Source organism: Hylobates moloch, unplaced genomic scaffold (genome assembly GCF_009828535.3).
Source record: "Hylobates moloch isolate HMO894 unplaced genomic scaffold, HMol_V3 SCAFFOLD_3, whole genome shotgun sequence".
Taxonomy (NCBI): Eukaryota; Metazoa; Chordata; class Mammalia; order Primates; family Hylobatidae; genus Hylobates; species Hylobates moloch.
This window is the reverse complement of record NW_026652278.1, coordinates 50,529,798-50,550,005: the sequence shown is the minus strand read 5'-3', so window position 1 is coordinate 50,550,005 and position 20,208 is coordinate 50,529,798. Positions and strand designations below refer to the sequence as shown.

The following is a 20,208-nucleotide window of genomic DNA, read 5'->3' as shown; positions in this document are numbered from 1 at the left end:
TTAAAAATTTTTAAATCTAAACAAACACTTGTCACATGAAAATTCTAAACTATATATTAATCAATGAATTGTGATAAATGGGTAGTTTAAACAAAAATAATCTAAACTACATGGCTAGATAGACAGAGGAGAGAAAAAAAAGATGAGATGTGAATTATGGATTTTAATACTCCAAACTTTAGGGTAGTTACTAAGTACTAAGCTTTATGCTAAGATCAAGGAGGATATAAAGAAGAATTAAACATTGTCCCTTCCCTAATACCGCCCTCTGAGGTATTTAGGCCCATAAGCAATTAATTATGATTCAAGACAGAATGAAATATAGGCTGCCAAAGTCTACTCCATTGTGAAACATTCAAATTTATTTAACATTATTTTGGAACTAATAAAAGTGAATTCCTTTGGCTTTTGTTTATTCTTCTGAAAATGAACAGATTATTGTGTTGAAATACCCCCCCCTTTACTTTTCTGCCCACACGAATCAAAGGGCATGAAAAATATCTTAGTTTCTCATTTTCCTTTGGAAAAGGCATCATGGCAACAAGCATGTTTGGTTTGACATTGTGATTTAAGTTAGCTTTCTTGTGCTATGAAATAGTCGTTTCCTAAATAACTAGTAAAGTGCCTTGAAATGCTTCTAACTTTGTGATTGTGTCTTCCTTCCTCACTCAGCATTTGTAGACTCTCAAATAATCTATTAGATTTTAGTTATATCCATTACCAATTTTCTGCATATACTGAAAAGTCATGAGCTTCTTAAGAGACAGATCTGAGCTTAAACCCTGGCTCTTGCATCCATTTATTTAATACTACATAAATATATAGTAAACATCTCCAATATGTCAGGCACTTTCATAGGTACCTGGAATATAATGTTGAGAATTACATAGTATCTGATCTCTAGGAGCTTATAATTTATGGAGGAGACATGTAAATATTTGCAATGTACGGTTGACTCTTAACAACACAGGGGTTAGAGGTGCCAACACCTACACCGTCAAAAATCTGCATATAACTTTTGACTTTCCCAAAACTTAATTACTAATAGCCTACTGTTGATCAGAAGACATTCTGATAAAATAACAGTCGATTAACATACATACTTTGCATGTTATATGTATTATAGAGTGTATTTTTCTAATAAAGCAAGCTAGGGAAAAGAAAATGTTATTAAGAAAATAATAAGGGAGAAAAAATACATTTAGAGTAGGGTCCTGTGTTCATCATCTGTTTGCAAGATGAATCATCTGTCTGAAATGATGGTCCACCTCAGCTGCAGACCTCAATCTATATGGTACATATTAAGCAATTCCACTTTTTCTTGTAATGGCATGACTTTGTTGCCTGGAAGTACTTTCAGCATCACTAGTGCCACTTTACATGGGTCCCATGATGTTATTCACGGTTTGGGTATTGCATTAAACATGACCAAAATACATGAGAACCTGAAGAGATTACTTTTTACTGTGATATGCAATTTACTGGAGAGATGAACTGCTGATGCAGAGACGATCCACCTCACATTGTGTTTTAAGAGGATACTCACAACACTTGAGCTCACCGCAATAGCAACAGGAGGTGGCTATGAAATTATTACTCTTTATGAAATTATTATGGCTATAAAATTATTACTCTGTAGAACAGTATATAATGCAGTAAATGTTATGCATTACAATACTACATTTTTACATTTATTTACATTTTTCTTAACTGTGAATGGTGCCATGTATGGTCTTTGTGTGCCCAAATTTTGATACATTTTAAGTTTTTATAATAGATACATGTACATTTCATGGTAGTAAATAATAAAATAGACTAGTAGCTACATATATTTTATGTATTCGTGCCATAGTTTTTTCTTAATTTTTTCAATATTTTAGGTGACACAGTTTGTGAGTTTTTTCAACTTGTCACAAATATTAAAAAAAAACAATATATTTATTGAACAAAACTCCATATATAAGTGGACCTGCACAGTCCAAACCCTTATTGTCCAAGGGTCAACTGTAGTGAGGTATGTTAGAATAAAGGTGATCATTGTTGCTCCTGGTGCAGAAGGGGGCATTTGACTAGAATTGGGTGACAAAGACACTATCACAATGTTAACTATTTAACTGAAAACTATTAGATTCAAAGGAATAAACAAGATTTCCAATGTCTGGGAGGTGGTATGAAAGTCAAGAAATAAAATAGCCTCACATCAGATGGAAACAAGAGGAAAGACTCAGAAGCACAAACATATTTGGCCATTTATGCCTAGTGTTCCATGATTGGAACGCTAAGCATGAAGGAATTATTTATATCCTACTGCTCAAGGTCAACACAAAGGTCTGATTGCAAAAATTCAAAAAATTGCAACCTCAGGCATTAATGGGTTAATGGGGGACTGTAATCATGTCTTATAGCTGATATATAGAATATAAATGGAACAACAGAAAGACCTTATTCTGATGAAGAAAGTGTTGACCAGATCAGAAAAGACCCTTTATGTTACAATAAGGACTTGTCATTTATTTATTAGCTACAAGGAATTGCAAGATATTTAGCTTCTCTGAACTCAGCTTTCTGTACTGTAAAATGCGTTATAATGACCACATTGAAGGGTTATTATAAAGACTAAATAGAAATCATACACAAATATTTTTGCCATACTTTTTTCTTAATTTTTACCTGTTAGATACACGTTTAATTTTTTTTCTGTGTTGTCATTTCTGTACTTTCTTAACAAATGAAACTATTTTAAAAATGAATTTAAATAAACATATATGTATCCATTATTTGCTCTGTGCCAGTCATTATGCCAGATTCTGGAATATAGTGCAAGGGAAACCTAGTCTCTGATGTCATTAACTGTATGGTCCTGTTAAGAAGATCAACATTGTAAAACAAATGGAGGAATAAAGGACAAATTACACAATGTTATGGTGACACATAAATTTGCTTATAATATGAAGTTTAATTTTTCAGGAGCTTATGATATTTGAGATTTTAGGAACGTCTATGAATTGGCTGGCATAATATATGTGTGGGAGGTAGACTGGGAATGAAAATCATTTTTTTCAGCAGAAATATTAGCATATGAACAGGACATAAGTCTGGAGTGATTGTGACATGCTTTATTAATTAAATAGTGTTCAGAATCACTAAACTGTAGGTAGACAAGAGGAGAGTGGAATAAAATAAATTTTGAAAAGAAGTATGAGGCCAGATAAAACTAGATATTGAAATTATGTAAAGATCTGTGGACATTAAACAAATTTCAGAAAACAATAGTGGATTCTAAAGGAGATGTGACTTAATCAGAAATCTTTTTCACATGTCATTCTGATAATGACATGCAGAATAGATTGAAGGGAGACAGTAGTAGAAAAGAAGGGTTAAGAGATGATTGCTGTAGTCTTGAAGAACAATGATTGTGGTACACAGAGGATGGAGAATAAATAAGGAATAGAGCTGAGAAATGTTTATAAGGTATGATTAACTGTATTGGTATGCGTTTGATTGGAAAAGAGATAAGAGAATATTAGGAATGAAGGTGATCCCCCACCCCGCTGGACACACAAAAAAAGAGCTGCTCTCAGATTTTTGACTCCAGCAACTGCATTGATGGGGGTATCTTGCAGAGAGGGAGAATGCTAGACCACAAGTACACTGTAGTGAACAGTGGAAGGTTGCAAGGGAATTGCAAATTTGTTTTGAGTTTCTGGTATAACCACATGGAGACATCTACTAAGCAGATGGTATGTGAGAACGGAGATCTACACTGGAGGTGAAAACTTGGGCATCATCTGCTCCATGGGAAACCTCAATTATCTGAGTGCATAAAAGTCTAGGGAGAAAGACTAGTTGAATGTATTGAGAAAAGTGCCTAGGACAAAATCTAAATGTTTTAAAAATTTGAGAAAAGATAGAAAAGGGTAACCACTAAAAGACTAAGAAGGAAGAGCCACAGGCATAAGAGAAAACAGGGGAGCATGGTGTTTGGCAATCCAGGAAAATAAACTCTAGGTTGTTGGAGGTTCTGAAAACTTTTGAAAAGGCAAAAGCAAAGAAAGGGAAGACTGGAAATTGAAGCGTCTGTGACAATCAGTGAAATGTTTTAGGTAGGTGTTAGAATCCACACTTAAGTGTCGAAACAGTAAGTGCAAGGTGAGGATAGTCTTCTTGAAAGAAGTTTGATATCTAAGAGTTTGCTCTTTAAAGAGAGGAAGCACTTTGGGAGGCTGAGATGGGTGGAACACCGGAGGTTAGGAGTTCGAGACCAACCTGGCCAATATGGTGAAAATCCATCTCTACTAAAAATAATAATATTAAAAAAAGACTGGGTGTGGTGGCTCACACCTGTTATCCCAGCACTTTGGGAGGCCGAGGCGGGCAGATCATGAGGTCAAGAGATCGAGACCATCCTGGCCAACATGGCGAAACCCTGTCTCTACTAAAAATATAAAAATTACCTGGGCATGGTGGCAGGACCCTGTAGTCCCAGCTACTTGGGAGGCTGAGGCAGGAGAATCACTTGAACCCGGGAGGTGGAAGTTGCAGTGAGCTGAGATCGCGCCACTGCACTCCAGCCTGGCGTCAGAGCGAAACTCCTTCTCAAAAAACAAAACAAACAAACAAACAAAAAATTAGCTGGGTGTGGTGGCCCAGCTACTTGGGAGGCTGAGGCAGGAGAATCGCTTGAACCCAGGAGGCAGAGGTTGCAATGAGCTGAGATCCTGCCATTGCACTCCAGCCTGAGTGACAAAGCGAGACTGTCTCAAAAAAAAAAAAAAAAAAAAAGGGAAGAAGAAGGTGGCAGTTGGAAGGAACCTACAATTTTGTGTTTGTTTACTTTTTGTTTTTTTAAGCTGGTATTGGGAGAGTTTTTGAATATCTGAAATAGAAACTTATTCTTCTTGATACTTGGTATTGTTTTATAAAAATGTTTTATAACTGATATTCTCATATTTTCATCATTTATGTTACTTTATTACTTAGCTTAATATGTGGATTAATTAAGAATTATGGAGACCCACTTATTCTTTGGAGAAGGATTTATAGTTAAGCTTTCTTAGAAATTATAATTTATTGATGTACATTTATAAATGAGAGACAGGATTTAAGATGAAGTTTTAAAAAATGAAAAATAAACTTTAGAAGAGTTTGAAAACTGCCATTTAGAGAATAACTGATTGCATTCATGTTGTTAAACTCATAATTATTCAGTTTAGTTACATTTACTGAGATGATTCTAAGAGCACAAATAGATTATACAAATATAATTATTTAGCTATAACTGGCCAGGCGCGGTGACTCACGCCTGTAATCCCAGCACTTTGGGAGGCCGAGGTGGGTGGATCATAAGGTCAGGAGATAGAGACCATCCTGGCCAACATAGTGAAACCCCGTCTCTACTAAAATACAAAAAAATTGCGGGGCACGGTGGTGCATGGCCGTAGTCCCAGCTACTCAGGAGGCTGAGGCAGGGGAATCACTTGTACTCGGGAGGCAGAGGTTGCAGTGAGCCAAGATCTTGCGACTGTACTCCAGTCTGGCGACAGAGCACAAATACATCTCAAAAAATAAAAATAAAATAAAATAATTTAGCTATAACTGAATTAGCACTGGTTGTACTGTTTCATAAAAATTTACAGCCTAACAAAAGTTAAAAGAGAATGGCACAGTTCAAAGATCTCAAAACTAGAATTTTTCATGAAGTTAACTATATCAAACACCGCATCAGTGCTTGGGCCCTGGAGAATCTATATGTGTTTTTTATACTCCATAAATTTTTCTCAGGAAAAATATTTTATTTGCTTATGTGAACATGCTATTAGAAGCAAATCATTAAAGAAAATGTTCACATTTGTTTATGTTGTGAAGATGACATTGCACTTGTCATATATATATGTACATATATATACGTAATATTGAGTAGTCCCAATGTATTTTTGAAACTCGTTAAAAATATGAAATAACTATGAGTAAAAATGTTGTAGTCTTCAAACTTACAACTGTAGATGCATAATGGATTACTGCACTTATGAATTTCTACAGATACTTTTTGCTCTTCTACTCCTTGTTGATTTATTCTCCAAAGCCATAGTATTATTAAGAATAATAGTATTTTTATATTACCCTTATGTTTAAAAGAATTCTTAAGGTAGAAGATCATCCATAGCTTACTTTAATCAAACCTAATTTCTCAAAAATTAGCCTGTGTTTTGAAAAGGAAAACATATTTGATTCAGAATTCAGCTAAGTTGGAAATTTAAATTTTAGTTTTTTTATTGCAATTATTTTTTTCTATCAGTAGAAAAATAAAATTAGCTCTCATCATATTTTCAAATACGGTCCTTTGTTAATAGAGTTTAGCAGAACACATTCATTGTACACTCTAGGGGCTGACACTTGTTTTAGAATGAAATACAGAGCAAAAATGTTAGAATCAATGCAAAAGATTTGGGGCACCATCAAGGTATTAAAGTATATTATTTCTTGCGACATATTTTATTATATGAATCATGAAATCTGTTTTTTTTCCCCAATTTGTTGATGTTATGTCTAGAAAGATGTGCAATATCCATATTTGGTACATTAGTAGGCAAGCCAGGAAGACATAATATTGCAAGAGGCACTCACTCCTTAATAGAAGTCTAATAGAAGTCCAGGCCAGGATATTCCATGCATCCTACTGCTGTAATAAGGAGAATTCCAGGTCACATAGCAAGCTGTAATGGTAGGTGGAATTGTTCTTTGGTATATGAGGTGAAAAATAAACAATAATAAAAGCAATATGTCTGAGATAAGAATGAGCATCCAAAACTTATTATGCCTGAATATTGCACACAGACCCACTTATCCTAAGAGGCCCCAAGGGTGACGATGAAGATAATCCAGTACTCTGTTTATTATTTATTTTTGAAAATTGACTACAGTATCCTGAGTATTCATTTTTGGGGGGAGCATCTTGAGGCTATTTAAAAGCACACATTGAGAAACATTGAACAAAAGTATCGCTTTTCAGAAGAAAATATATTAAATGTTTGACCAAATCGAAACTGAGAGAAGTATCTCCTCTGAATATTTAAGTTGTTTCCCCTAAAATGTACTTTCAAGTCTTAAAACTACTAATGGCTAGCGTAGCACATTCTAATAGCAAAGGTGACTGAAAAATTATCTGTATTTGTTCCAATTACTCAAAAGTATTAAAGTGGGAAAATTCTGGCTTGAGCAAACTGATAATATAGTCAACTTCCTTGTCCAACAAAGTTTTTTTTTGTTCTTTGTCTGTTTCAATGATCCAGATTTATTCTGAGAAATATCGCCCTTTTACATGCTTTGTTCATGCCTGTCTTATTATTGTGTTACCAATCCCTACAACCTTGCCTGGCACATTGCTGGCACTCAATATTGAATAAATAAATATGCAGCATTTCAGATAATGTTCTACGGATTGAGACAAGATGAGATTTCTGAAAAGGAGATAATAATACAATGTATACACAGTGTGTAATAAGCATTCCTCTATACAGGAGACTGGATTCTCATTATATTTATATTGAAATATATTTGCCAAACTTGTAATTTCTTACTATGTTGGCATTTAACATAAAAATGCTAAATATTGAAGCATTTAAACAGTTTCATTTTTTGCCAGAATATCTTTTTTGAGCTTCCCCATAACTAAGTTTCATTGATACTGTCAGAATTGTGTAGGAATTACAGAGGAAATCAGTGATCCTAATAGATTGAGTTTTATATTTCCTTTATTTAATCTATAAATTTAAGCAAACCCAAAATCTAGGAAGATATTACTAACAGAGAAAGTTGATACAATCTAAGGGCTGGATTAAGATTGTACAAATCAATGGCAATTTTAGAATGCAACAGATTTCCTAACATGTTAGAGCAAGATACCCTATGATTAAGTAATTTACAAATAATATTCGTACCTTAAAAATTTGCAAAGAGTATCCCTCCGTGTAATTTATACTCTCTTACTATGGCCACACAGGTCAGATTTTATTGTCAAGATCAGGACAAAAAATATTGTTTCTCAGGTTGTCAGCATTAGGGTAGCATCTTAATACAATCTGTGTTTTTTTTTTTTTTTTTTCTTTTCCCAGCCGCTTAAATTCTCTCTAGAGCTAAATCAGCCTAAAAATGAACTTGAGTTTAGTTAAAGATATAATGTGTCTTGGAAAGTATCCCTGCTTCCATATTTCTACCTGTTTCCATTAACTGCAGAATTATCCTGTCATATCATTTTGAGTCTGGAGTAGAACTTGACCTTGTTCCAAAATATGTGACATGGTTATCTGTTGCTATGGAAATTATGAAACTCCTTTAAATGAAGCTACAAAGCTGTTACAAATTCATTCACTCCAGCAGAACATGGATTTGAAGGAAGAAAATTTTATACATTTTGGAACTAGCTGAATAATTGCCAAGAAATAAATCAGCTGTCCATTATTCTTTAGGATCCGGGTTTTGGTGGTGGCTCTAAAAGGTGGCAGTAGGAGCTAAAAGATGAGACTGCCTGGGTTATTGACTTACTTGATAGAGTGCAAGTGAATAAAATGACTGCATCTAGTCAACACCTCTTCGCTGATTTCAATCTGCTCTGCCATGCAAAGAAGGAGCTTGCTGGGCTCAGCAGTAACTCAGACTCTGTATTCCCTCTCTGGGTGGGCTTGTTTGGGGAATGTCTAACTCATGTGCTCTCTGATTTTGCATAAATGTCAGTTTTCCCTCAACACCCTTGTCTAAGGCTGCTTTTGGAGGAGAATGCAAAAGATGAAGAATGACAGACAGAATAAATTATTTTAAAAATTTGCTTCAAAATTTGTTCCTTGAAGTGGTCCAAAATGGTGATTACTGAGTTAAAGAGAAACCAGTATAAATATAAAAAGTAATATAATATCAGTCCTGGTTACAGCAAACATTGGTGATTTGTCTCATTTTATCTAAAGATAATATTTAGATAAATGCATCTAATGTTGTGTCTGGTATAGAAGGTGCTTGGCTAATATTTGTTGAAACTGGGAATGCCAAAGAACTATAAAATTTATATAAATTTTAAAATTTTAATGTTGTAATTAGAAATGACTGAGGCCATTTCAGCGAAATATTATGCTGATAATTTTTGCATAAGCTGTCAATGTAGAAAAGTGATGAAGATAATTTTAAATCTATACTCGTTCTATAATTTAAAGCCTAACAATAAAAGCTTTACATGATCAAAATAATCGAGTCATTACCTATTAAATAGCTTTGTTTTTGTTTACATGTTAATTTTTATACTAACATATAAGTATATGCATACCTTATCCATATTTATATATAAATATTATCAATATATTATATACTTATATATAAATAAGTAAACCTTGTATGTAGTAATAGTTTTAGACTCAAGAAATCTAAGAGGCTAGCTTGGTAATCTTCTCTGGAATTTTCTATTAAAGACAGACAACATAAGGCTTGCTTGACCTTTTATTTTACTCACTAAAGAGAAAACAAAGGTTCCCGAGTTCCTAGCAAGTTATATAAAAAGTACAACGTATAGTAGCCACTATCCTACAGTATGTGTTGTACCTCTGCTGCATGTAACTTAAGGTTATACTGAGATTCTTTTAATACTTCTTTTGGTTTATTTTTGGAAATATTTTTCACAACTATTCCAGTTCCAAATATGTCAACTAAGTGATCAAAGTGCTTGTAGTTTGATGGGGCTCATATTATTCTTTTTTCTCTGATACAATTATGTATAATTTTACATATAAAATGTTCTATAAGATTTTTAAACCTATTGAAAGTATGTTTAATTGTTCAGAATCTTCAACAACTTTACTAAATTACTATTTGTACACATTTAGATATAATTTGCTGTCTAACTGAATATGCTAAATACTTTAGGAAATAATTCAGCAGAGCAGACAGAATTCTAAGATGGTCCCTTTATCCGGGCCAGTAGCATTATGTCTTGTATGAATCCTTTCCCTCTGAGTGCAGGAGGAAATCATAACTTGCTTATAACCAGTAGACTAAGGCAAAGGTGATAGGATATCAATCCTGCGATTATGTTGCAATACAGATGTAAGATTTTATCTTGCTAGTATACATAGCTTCTCCTGGTGGCCTTGAAAAAGCAAACAGCCATGTTTTAAACTGCTTATGAAGAGGTCATGTGGCAGAAGGAACTAAGAGGAGCTGCTAATGCCTGAAGTAAGCTTCAGCCAAGAGTCATTAAGCCTGGCGTGGTGGCTCAGGCCAGGAGCAGCGGCTCAGACCTGTAATCCCAGAATTCTGGGAGGCCAAGGCGGGCGGATCACTAGGTGAGGAGTTCGAGACCTTCCTGGCCAACATGGTGAAACCTCATCTGTACTAAAAATACAAAACAATTAGCCAGGTGTAGTGGCGGGTGCCTGTAATCCCAGCTACATGGGAGGCTGAGGCGGGAGAATTGCTCGAACCCGGGAGGCAAAGGTTGCAATAAGCCGAGATCATGCCACTGTGCTCCAGCCTGGGTGACAGAGCAAGACTCTGTCTCAGAAAAAAAAAAAAAAAAAAAAAAAAAATTCAAGCCAGGGCCTTCAGTCATATAGTCATAACCAAATGATTTTTTTTCGAAACAACCTGAATTCTTCCCCAGCTGAGCCTCAAGAAGAGAACTCAGACCAGCCAACACCTTGATTAGAGCCTGTGAGACCCTAATCTGGACCTCTGACTCACACTGTTTGAGATAATAAATGTGTGTTGCTTCAAGCTACTAAAATTGGGATAATTTGTTAAACAACAATACAATACTAACATATCCAGCATATAAGAACTGGAATTGTGAAGAGGTAGCGTATGTAATTTTTTTTTTCTGTTTAAACCAATTAAACTATTTTGTAAAGTCTAAATTTTTCTCCTTAGGAAAATACCAGAAGTATCCCCTAAGGAAAGTATGAAATAGCTTTAAATAATAAATATGTTAAATTTAAAAAAGTATTTTACAAATATTATCTGCACTTCTCTTTAGTTTTATTTTCCAGGTTTCAAATAATTTTAGATTATATGAAATATTCAAATAATTTGACTTTATAATACCTAATCTCACTCAAGCATAAAAATAGTCCCTATTTGAAAGCCCAACAGAAATGCATAGAAATAAATTTCTTGCTCTAAATTTAATACTCTTTAAGAATTATATTTTAAAAGATGATGTGAACAGTTCAACATCTTTACATATTTTACTAAATCACATTGTATATTTATTATACAACTATAATTTTATGAAATTAGTTATTTCGTGGAGCATTGCCCTTAAGCTACTGTATTATATCCCAAATTGCTTTTCTCAAATAATAGTCTGCCTGTTGGAAACTCAGCAGAGACAAGTATTAAATAAAGATTATACTGTTCCTTATCCCTCAAATTGTCACTATAAAACAGGTAAGTGCTAGGGTTAAAAAAAAGTGAAAGTAGATATTGCTGGCAAGAAACTAAATTAACTATGTCTACCTTGAATTCTGACAATAAAAGCGTGTCAGAATAAAAAATAAAGCTATACAACATGAAATCATGACAAAGACTTATTGGTTTAAATACAGATGACTCTCCAGTTGCCGAATCCCTGGTTAAGGTCTTATTGTGATTATACCTAACAGCTTTGAATCTCAACTTTAAATGACTGCTGACAATAGTAAGTCTAGAATGACTTGATCCCAGGCAACTTGGTGAGATACTGCTTGTAATGAGCAAGGCTATTTTGATAATACTGCAGAAGCTTTCATTCAGTAAAGCTTTAATCTGGGTTAAAAAAAAATGCCTTCTCTCTCTCTCTACTTTGCAGTTCCTATTGACTCAAGGACTCAGCCCTCATCTTGGAAGGATAGACAAAATCCTCTTATGCCATGCTTTCTCAAAGACATATATTTGAGAATAATATATGAGCTAGTATGGATTTGCTATATTTAACCTGATACTTTGAAATGTTCCCTACCAAAACACTGGAGTCAAATGCCTATAAAAAATATTATATTTAGTTAATATATACATTTGCCAGAGTAAGTCAATGGCATAAACAGTATTTTAATTCTCTTGCTGGTGAGAGAACTAGCTTTGCACTGTAGTAAACACTGTATATATATATATATACCTACTATTAAAACAAGTCAAGATTCCAAAAAAATTAAATACAGGAAAAGAAAGTTTGTATCTTTGACTAGATATTTGCTTTTTATTGTTCATTAAATACCAGTGCACAGATGAACTGGCATGAATACAAATGTTTATGGTAATCTTCACAGCTGTGTGTAGGATGTAGCTAATTTTTGGCATACATTAGAGCATTATGTGTTTCTATATCATTGCTTTGTGGAATGTAAAAAATACTTTTTTATGAAAAATACTCACAAAATTCTGATACAATTAGATGAAGATTTAGAATAAAACACAGAATATATATTTGCGCACCAACATGAACAAGCAAAAATCTGTTAAACATATTCAATTTTTTTTATTTTTGGAAGGGGAGGTGAATGACAAGAAGATGGTGCTAAAAAGGAATTTAAGAAATAAGAATCCATGAAAACAGACGTAAGAGAAAGATTCAGCATGGTCTCTACAATAATCATCACTTTATATTCATCATGGCATTGCCAGTATTTATGAATATGGACATGTTTGAATGCAGTTATTAACAGGGAATGTATACTATTTGTCTTCAACTTTAAAATTTTGACAGCTGGCCGGGCGCGGTGGCTCACGCCTGTAATCCCAGCACTTTGGGAGGCCGAGGCAGGAGGATCACGAGGTCAGGAAATCAAGACCATCCTGGCTAACACGGTGAAACCCCGTCTCTACTAAAAATGCAAAAAATTAGCTGGGCGTGGTGGTGGGCACCTGTAGTCCCAGCTACTTGGGAGGCTGAGGCAGGAGAATGGTATGAACCCGGGAGGCGGAGCTTGTAGTGAGCCGAGATAGCGTCGCTGCACTCCGGCCTGGACGAAAGAGTGAGACTCCGTCTCAAAAAAAAAAAAAAAAAAAAAAAAAAAAAAAAAAAAAATTGACAGCTTATTTTATTTATTGCCACTTTTTAATATGTTTCATAATTAGTACTTAAAGAGCTATATAACTATCATTAAAGTTATGTAATGAAATTTATATATCCATTTTTCTATAGTTGATAGATTTAATGATTCATTTTTAAACTGTATTATGTGACTTTTAAAATTTTTTAATAAGATTCTAATCATCAATGTTTAAATGTTTTAAATGTTAATGTTTTCAATGTTCAAAATCTTTCTAAAGCACTTAATACAATCTCTTTCCATCTTAAAGTAAACTAAACCTAATTTCATGTATCTATATGATTGACAGCTATGATTTAAAGAGCAACTCTCGTGTATCAGACTTGGTGGTAGACAGTTTACATTTCCTCTCTCATATAACAGAGCACTCTGCATAAGCAGTGTGTCTAGTCCACATGCATCTCTGTGAATTTTAGAGACAGCATCTTTAGACAAATGAATAGTGGATAGCATGGTGTTGCCTTTGTGGAAAGAAAAAAAAGGTGCCTCTTCCTCAGACGCACCCCTAAGCCAGAGCACAAAGGCTCACAAGCTTTTGTCATTTGGTTACATGGCACTTCAGCCCACTCCTCCCCAGCCACCTTAACCCAAGACCTTGGTAAAATGGAAGTTCAGAAAGTTAAGCATCTTCAACCAGGATTCTACAAACATATTAAAATTAGAAATTATCTGTCAAAAAATAGATATTTTGTGAAAGAAAATACACACATATACATGCAATGAAACATCGATGATAATTTAAAGCTATATGTGTTTATAGAAGTGAATGTTCATGATATATTTTAAGAGAAAAAAGGAAGTTAAATGTCATATTTAGGGTAGGATTCAAGTGGACTTTACAATGCAGGGGAGGGGACAGAATATTATGCAACACTTTTTTCAAAGAAAATATCATCTCTAGTAGTAAATATTACAGTGACTCCATTTTGCTTACTGTGTTTTCAAACTGGTTAAAACTTAACCTTTATTCATCCTGAAGTAAATATTGCATTTTCACATTTCATTAAATATATTTTTCTGAAAACTAGATATTGTAATTTACTTTTGAAAATGAAAATCAGCTGTTGTCATTGACAAGCGTTCAATTAATAATAATTTAATTGCTCTGAGAAGTTGAGGAAGGGATAAAATTTTCTGTTTTCTAGCTATATTTCTGAGGTGTCATCAGAGTTATCATTGAACATTACCACGAATGAGGCTGAATTGTCATTAGAAAAATAACTACACTTAGTAATTCTTATGGTTATTGAAAAAATCTTAAAATACCAGCTGCTCTATTCAACAAATATCAATATATGGATTGTTCCACACGTGAGACATTTAGTGAAATGAACAAAAAAATCTTCTCACACAAAATATGCACATTGTTTAAACATGTATCAATAAAGTTATCTTTATTAACACATCAATTTTAACATCTAAAAATATCAATTTTAAAAACTGTATAAAGTATTCACTTATTACAAGTCCTCATTGACTCCCACTGATCTGTGGTTTTAAGGAAGCAAGTAATTTAGTTTGTTTCAGTGGTACATAAAATAAAAACAAATAGGTTCCACTTGAGGCTCAAGGGGTTCATCTATAATTATCTGATTTACTTCTACACGTGTTAATGCTTAAAATGTATAACACATTTGGCTTGCCTCAGATTATTTCCATATTCTTAAAGAGTTTTCCCTCCCTCTGGAAAACCGAGCCTGCAAGATAAGTCCATTTTGTTTTAAATGAGATGTTATTTTCTGCAAATGCTTGTGTATAAATACGGCAACATATCGGGAGGCATGGTGTTCTTTTTCTTCTTAAATAGAGTTAATGTATCATCCTAGTAAATAATCCGCATGGTTCATTAAGAAAACGTGTTCGGGGGGATTTTTGTCGGTGATACTCTTCACCTGTCATTTTCAACCAGCCTCAGTCTATTTGCTCTGTCACAATCACTACTAAAATATGTTCTTAAATTGTTTGTTTCTAGATCCTTCCTTCTCTATGCTCAGGTGAATACATGGGTGAAATTTAATATGGAATTGAATAAATACTATGCAAGATAGATTCCTTAAGAAATGTTTCTCTGATTTATGTGACATAATTGTATTTTACTAGTTTACCTGTCCATCTGTAAAACTTTGTTTTGGAGATTTCATGTATTACAATGTTTAAGAAATATGCTATAATGTTTTTTATAGTATATTTCTTCATGATACCCTTATATAGTACCAGTCACACGTGTTTGCAAAAATCTAAAGAGTACTTTTGGCTCCTATAGAATGTGTGAAGTTGTGAAGTTGTTTTTTGTTTTGTTTTTATGCCCCAAAGATGCAGAGGGCTTGCTATAAGAGGATAGATTTAATGAGAGAGAGAGGGAGAGAGAGAGAGAGAGAGAATGACAAAATAAGCTTAAGAGATTATTTTATCTTGTCAACGATATTGTTATTGAATGTAAGCTCCTAAACTTCTTAGTACTGATGAAGTAAAACAGTAAAAACAAACACACAAAACAACAGAGAATCAGACAGGCTGACGCACACAGTACAATCAAGCAGCCAGTACCGATGATCAGTGGACATCAATTTGTCTTTTGGGCTGTAGCACCTGCTACTAATTGGTGCAAAGAGCTCACCAGTCAGTGTGTGGTTTAGCGCACTCAGCTGTCTCCTGTATGTGCTGCGAGAAGCAAGATAGCTAATTGCTGTTGCTTCAGTGCCAGTGAAATCAACGTGCTGAGCTAATAGCGACAGATAGAGGGCAGACAGATTCCTGCTAGCAGCTTAGAGTTAGTTGCTTGTGGTAACTAAGGAAGGTGGCATACATCTCAGAACGTGGAGAATGATGGTATGCTTTCTGAGTTAACGTGTTGAACCGTTTTGCTTTTTTAAATATTTTCCTAGTAACATTTTCTTGATGATATGAGAGTGGATATCAATGCCTCACAGAAACAAGAGGTGGAACATGTGAATTAATCGTCTTGGAACTAGATTATGAGCACTGGTTCTTTTTAAAGGGATGTGCAAGAGGCAGCTTTGGCAAGAAAACTTGCTGCATAATCTTACATGGACTAAAGATGAAACTGTAAACCTCAAGTAAGTTCTTCCCCCGCCCTTCTCTTATTTTTTTCAAATTTAAGGCAGCAGTGAACCACAGAGAAAGTTAAGATGTTTTTTCAGTACAATGATCTCTGTCATGATGCTACTTTCTGTCATGCTTGTTGAAATAGAGTAGTAATGATTGCAAGTGATTATTTGCTGGAAGAGTGAACACAACTGCCTGCCCTTTTATTCTTCCTGATTACTATCTGGTATTGTAATTTTGTTTGGATGACAATGTAATCTTTACAAAGACACAAGCTTTTGAATTATAACTCTGGTTTGTTATTTAAAAGAATTTTTAGTCCTCAACCACTTTTTCTACTTCCTTCAACCTGACAAAATAGAGAAAAATGGCATCAGAACTGACACGTTTTATTTTTGTGTGTGCAAATATTGATGATTTGTTTTATGAGTGGTTGTTGCTGGAGGTTATAGTTGGTAGTTGAGTTAAAGTAGCTAATTCTGCATCACAATGAACAGTATTTTTTATATTTTGTGAGTATACTGATATTTTTACTAAAGATATTTTAGTTTATTAGAATATTTACTTCTTTTGTAAGTATTTGGGAGCATTAACTATTTAGAATTTGAATCTAGGTCGACTGTATCCTTCTAATACAGAATTAATGCTAGATAGTATTAACAGCTTTCCCACTTTGTGATGTGGCCTTTACTTTAAAAAATATACTTTGGTAGCTATAGAGTGGGTGGGCCCTGAATAACAAGTTTCAGGTTCGGTCTGTTGGTACTCTGTGTCTCTAGTACGCACAGATGGCCATTGATTTGATGGACTTGTAGCACGTATGCAGAAAGCCATCGTTAACTAGAGTACAATATGATGGCCTCCTGTAAGCTCCAAGTCATACTCATTTGCTTTCACAAAAGAGCCAACTGTCAAATCTAGTGACCAAATACTTAAGTTATTATGTTGCTTAACATTAGAGAAACAAATAATCTGTAAAAGAGGCATATTTTGAGCGCAAAATGCTTGCTGTGGTTTGCACAGCAGGTATGAAGCTTTGTTGTATATGCTCATGTGAACTGTTTTTTTTTTTTTTTTTTTTCACAGAAAATTGGTTTACTATTAGTTTCTTTAGTCTGCTTAAGTTGTGGCTAAGTGTGAGTGAGTGAATGTATCTGTACATGTGTGTCTTCAGGTTTCAGCAACTTGATCCCCTTGACTGTGGACTCATTCTCCTATGAAATAAAAGTGCCATTTAATGGGTGCCCAATTCCACTGAGTAGCGACCTCCTAACCCCTCAGCTATTGCAATTATGTGCTGAGCAGGAAATGTGAATCCCTACAACTTTGCCCCCAAAATTACCCTTAAACATAATCATTAAGGGACCTGAACAGGTCAGAGTTTGTGCTACCTGTCAGCAACTTCTCTGGAAAATTATGGCATGAAGTTTTGAATATTATTCACAAAAAGATTTAAATAAAACATTTCGATTTCTAGGAAATTTAAAAAAATATAGTATACCCACTGATAATATTTGATAAGTATCTGAACTATAAATTAGTTTTTAAAAACACTAATAATTATGCTTTAAAAAAACAGTGAAAAATAAATGTCCATTACAACTTTGCTCTTAATTTTTTCACCATTTAAATTTTGCATAGTGTGTGTTGTATCTTTTTATTATACAACTTTAACAGCAGATAAGCAGACGTAAATTGTTTTTTATGCCACTTGCAAAAATTCTCCAGTATTTGGTTCATAGCTTATGTTTGAAATTAAAGGCAAAAGGTAATTATTATTTTTTATCAAAGGAAATTACTGTTATTACTTGATCACAAAATGTATGTCAAGCAAATACATGTTGAGGAATTAATGATTCCTTTGTGTTATCAGTTTATTATGAGGACTTTTACTCCGTAGCCAAATTATGAACCTTCTCAATATAGTAAAATGTAAAACCAAAAATTATAAAGTAATTCCCTAAATGTGACCACTTTATTGGGTAGATGAGTGTACTCCCCCTTTCTGTAAATGTGCAGATACAGTTTCAGACTGTAGGAATATTTTTTCCTACTTAAATGGTGTAAAACAATAGCTTTTCATAAACCAGCTGTTATATTAACTTTTTCCTAACACAGAAGCCCCCTCATATACATTTACATTTTATTGTAGCCCTAACGCTGGGAGAAATACATGGTTTTAAGTTTCACTCAGGATCTGAACCCACGGAAAAGTTAGCAGAAATAATAATCTAAACAGAGATCACACTACTTCATAAAATGATCATATTTATTATCTAAAAGTTTAATTTTACTTCAGACTCTATTTTAAGAGTGGGTTTTGGTCATAGTCATTTTGTTTGTATTTTTCCATTTTTTTTAAAGAGTTCTTAGTATCGAGAACACTTGTGAACTAGAACCATTTTGTCATTCTATGTATCTGTGGTTTTCACATGCAAAATAAGACTATACAATTATAATATTCAAAAGATTGTTTTACTTGTCAGGGATGGCATCCAAAAACTATTTTTATGACTCTCAACTAAAACTTTGTTTGAGGTTTGATACATTTTCTTTTGTAATGGGATTTTGTTGTTGTTGTTGTTAACACTATAGTATGACAGAATGTGGATTCAAAACTAACAATGACCTGTGGGGCTTCATTTATTAGTTTCAGACTCAAATATGACTGAGTTGCATCCAAGGGTATTGGAAGGAAGTGTGGCGACTCATTAGTGCTCATAGTCAATTTTGAGTGAGGAAAAAAAAAAAGCTGATGTGAGTAATTTATGGCCAGATTATTTTCTGTTGATAGTCACTATACAAATTCCAGAGGTGTAAATCACCCAGAAACTGTAACATTTATTTAAATTGAGTACTGGAAGCACTTAGGTTGAAATGGTGACAAGAACCGAGAATACACCCAGAAATTCCAAATACACATGTTAATTCATTGCATGTATGGATGGCAGGGGCAGGGTGGGAAATAATTTTGAATGTGAGAGTGACTACCTTGACCTTAAAGCACAATTTTCAACTGTGGTGTATAAACTGAAGTGAGAGACTTGGAAGAATATGTAGACAAATATGACTTAATCTCAGCCTAAAAGTGAGTCACATTGAGTAAGATGGACACACACACCCTGCTCCCCCCGCCACACACACACACGTGTGCTATTTATTAATATAAGGAGCATAAAAACATCATATTCTGGCCCAAGGACAACAATTATTTTCCTTGAGAACCTCAGCACACCCCCTAAACATTTGTTCCTCAGTGTCCACATTTAAAATACACAACTTATAAATGAAGCCAGGAAAATGAATAAGAAACCTGTGAATTGCTAAATAATTTTAAATACAATTAATTGTTTTAATCTTGTCCAATTACTTCCTAAGATGATTGTGTGTGTGTGTGTGTGTGTATGTGTGTGTGTTTCAACAATAACAGCAACAAAATAATTTTCGCCTAGAGAGTAAAAGTTTCTGAGCACTGTAATGGACAAATTTCCTTTTATATCTTAAGTTGTTTAAAGGTTGCACTCACCCTTAAGTATCAGATCATGGCTACTGTAGCTATAAATGTAAGAGGCAAAAGCAGTCATTATTTCAAGAAACTAAAGAAAATGAAGCATTTCTTTCCTTCAAGTTGGTAGACGGAAAAGTTCAAAGCTTGTTTATTGTGCTCCTTGATGGATAAGAAATTGATAGGAGGTGTAACTTTCTGTATGGTTTTTAGAGTGTAAGCATTCTCAGGCCATTGCAGATGTGTGGTTCTTATTACTTTGAAAAGTCATTCATTCTCATGCGTAGTGAAAGGGCGAGTTTCCGATAGAATTAAGCACTGTTTCCTGACAGGGGGAGGACGGCGGTGTGTGCGATGAAGTGCATCATTCAAAAGGAAGCCCAGCTAATGAATGCTCTCCCTGTTGTTTTCATGGAGGTGTCAGAATGAGCCTTTTCTGATTCTGCATCACTGAATCCTTATGGAAATGCAAATTGTTTACCCAAGGACAGTGACTTTCCTTTTTGCTTTGTCATTTAAGGGACTTATTTCTTCAACTTTGCAGCACACCACTGGAATCCAGAGAAGGGTCAT

At 34.2% G+C, this 20,208-nt stretch overlaps 1 protein-coding gene across 2 annotated transcripts in view; it reads left to right on the top strand.

The window, feature by feature from the left end:
* PCDH15 (protocadherin related 15) overlaps positions 1-20,208 on the top strand; it is a 1,777,335-nt gene that overhangs the window by 794,941 nt on the left and 962,186 nt on the right. Inside the window, exon 1 of one of the 2 annotated variants that reach the window (XM_058436254.1) lies at positions 15,835-16,141. The exons of the other annotated variant lie outside the window; for it this stretch is intronic. The gene's annotated coding sequence lies outside the window, so the exon portion shown is untranslated. Of the gene's footprint in view, positions 1-15,834; positions 16,142-20,208 lie in introns of those variants that run through there. 2 annotated transcript variants of the gene reach the window in all.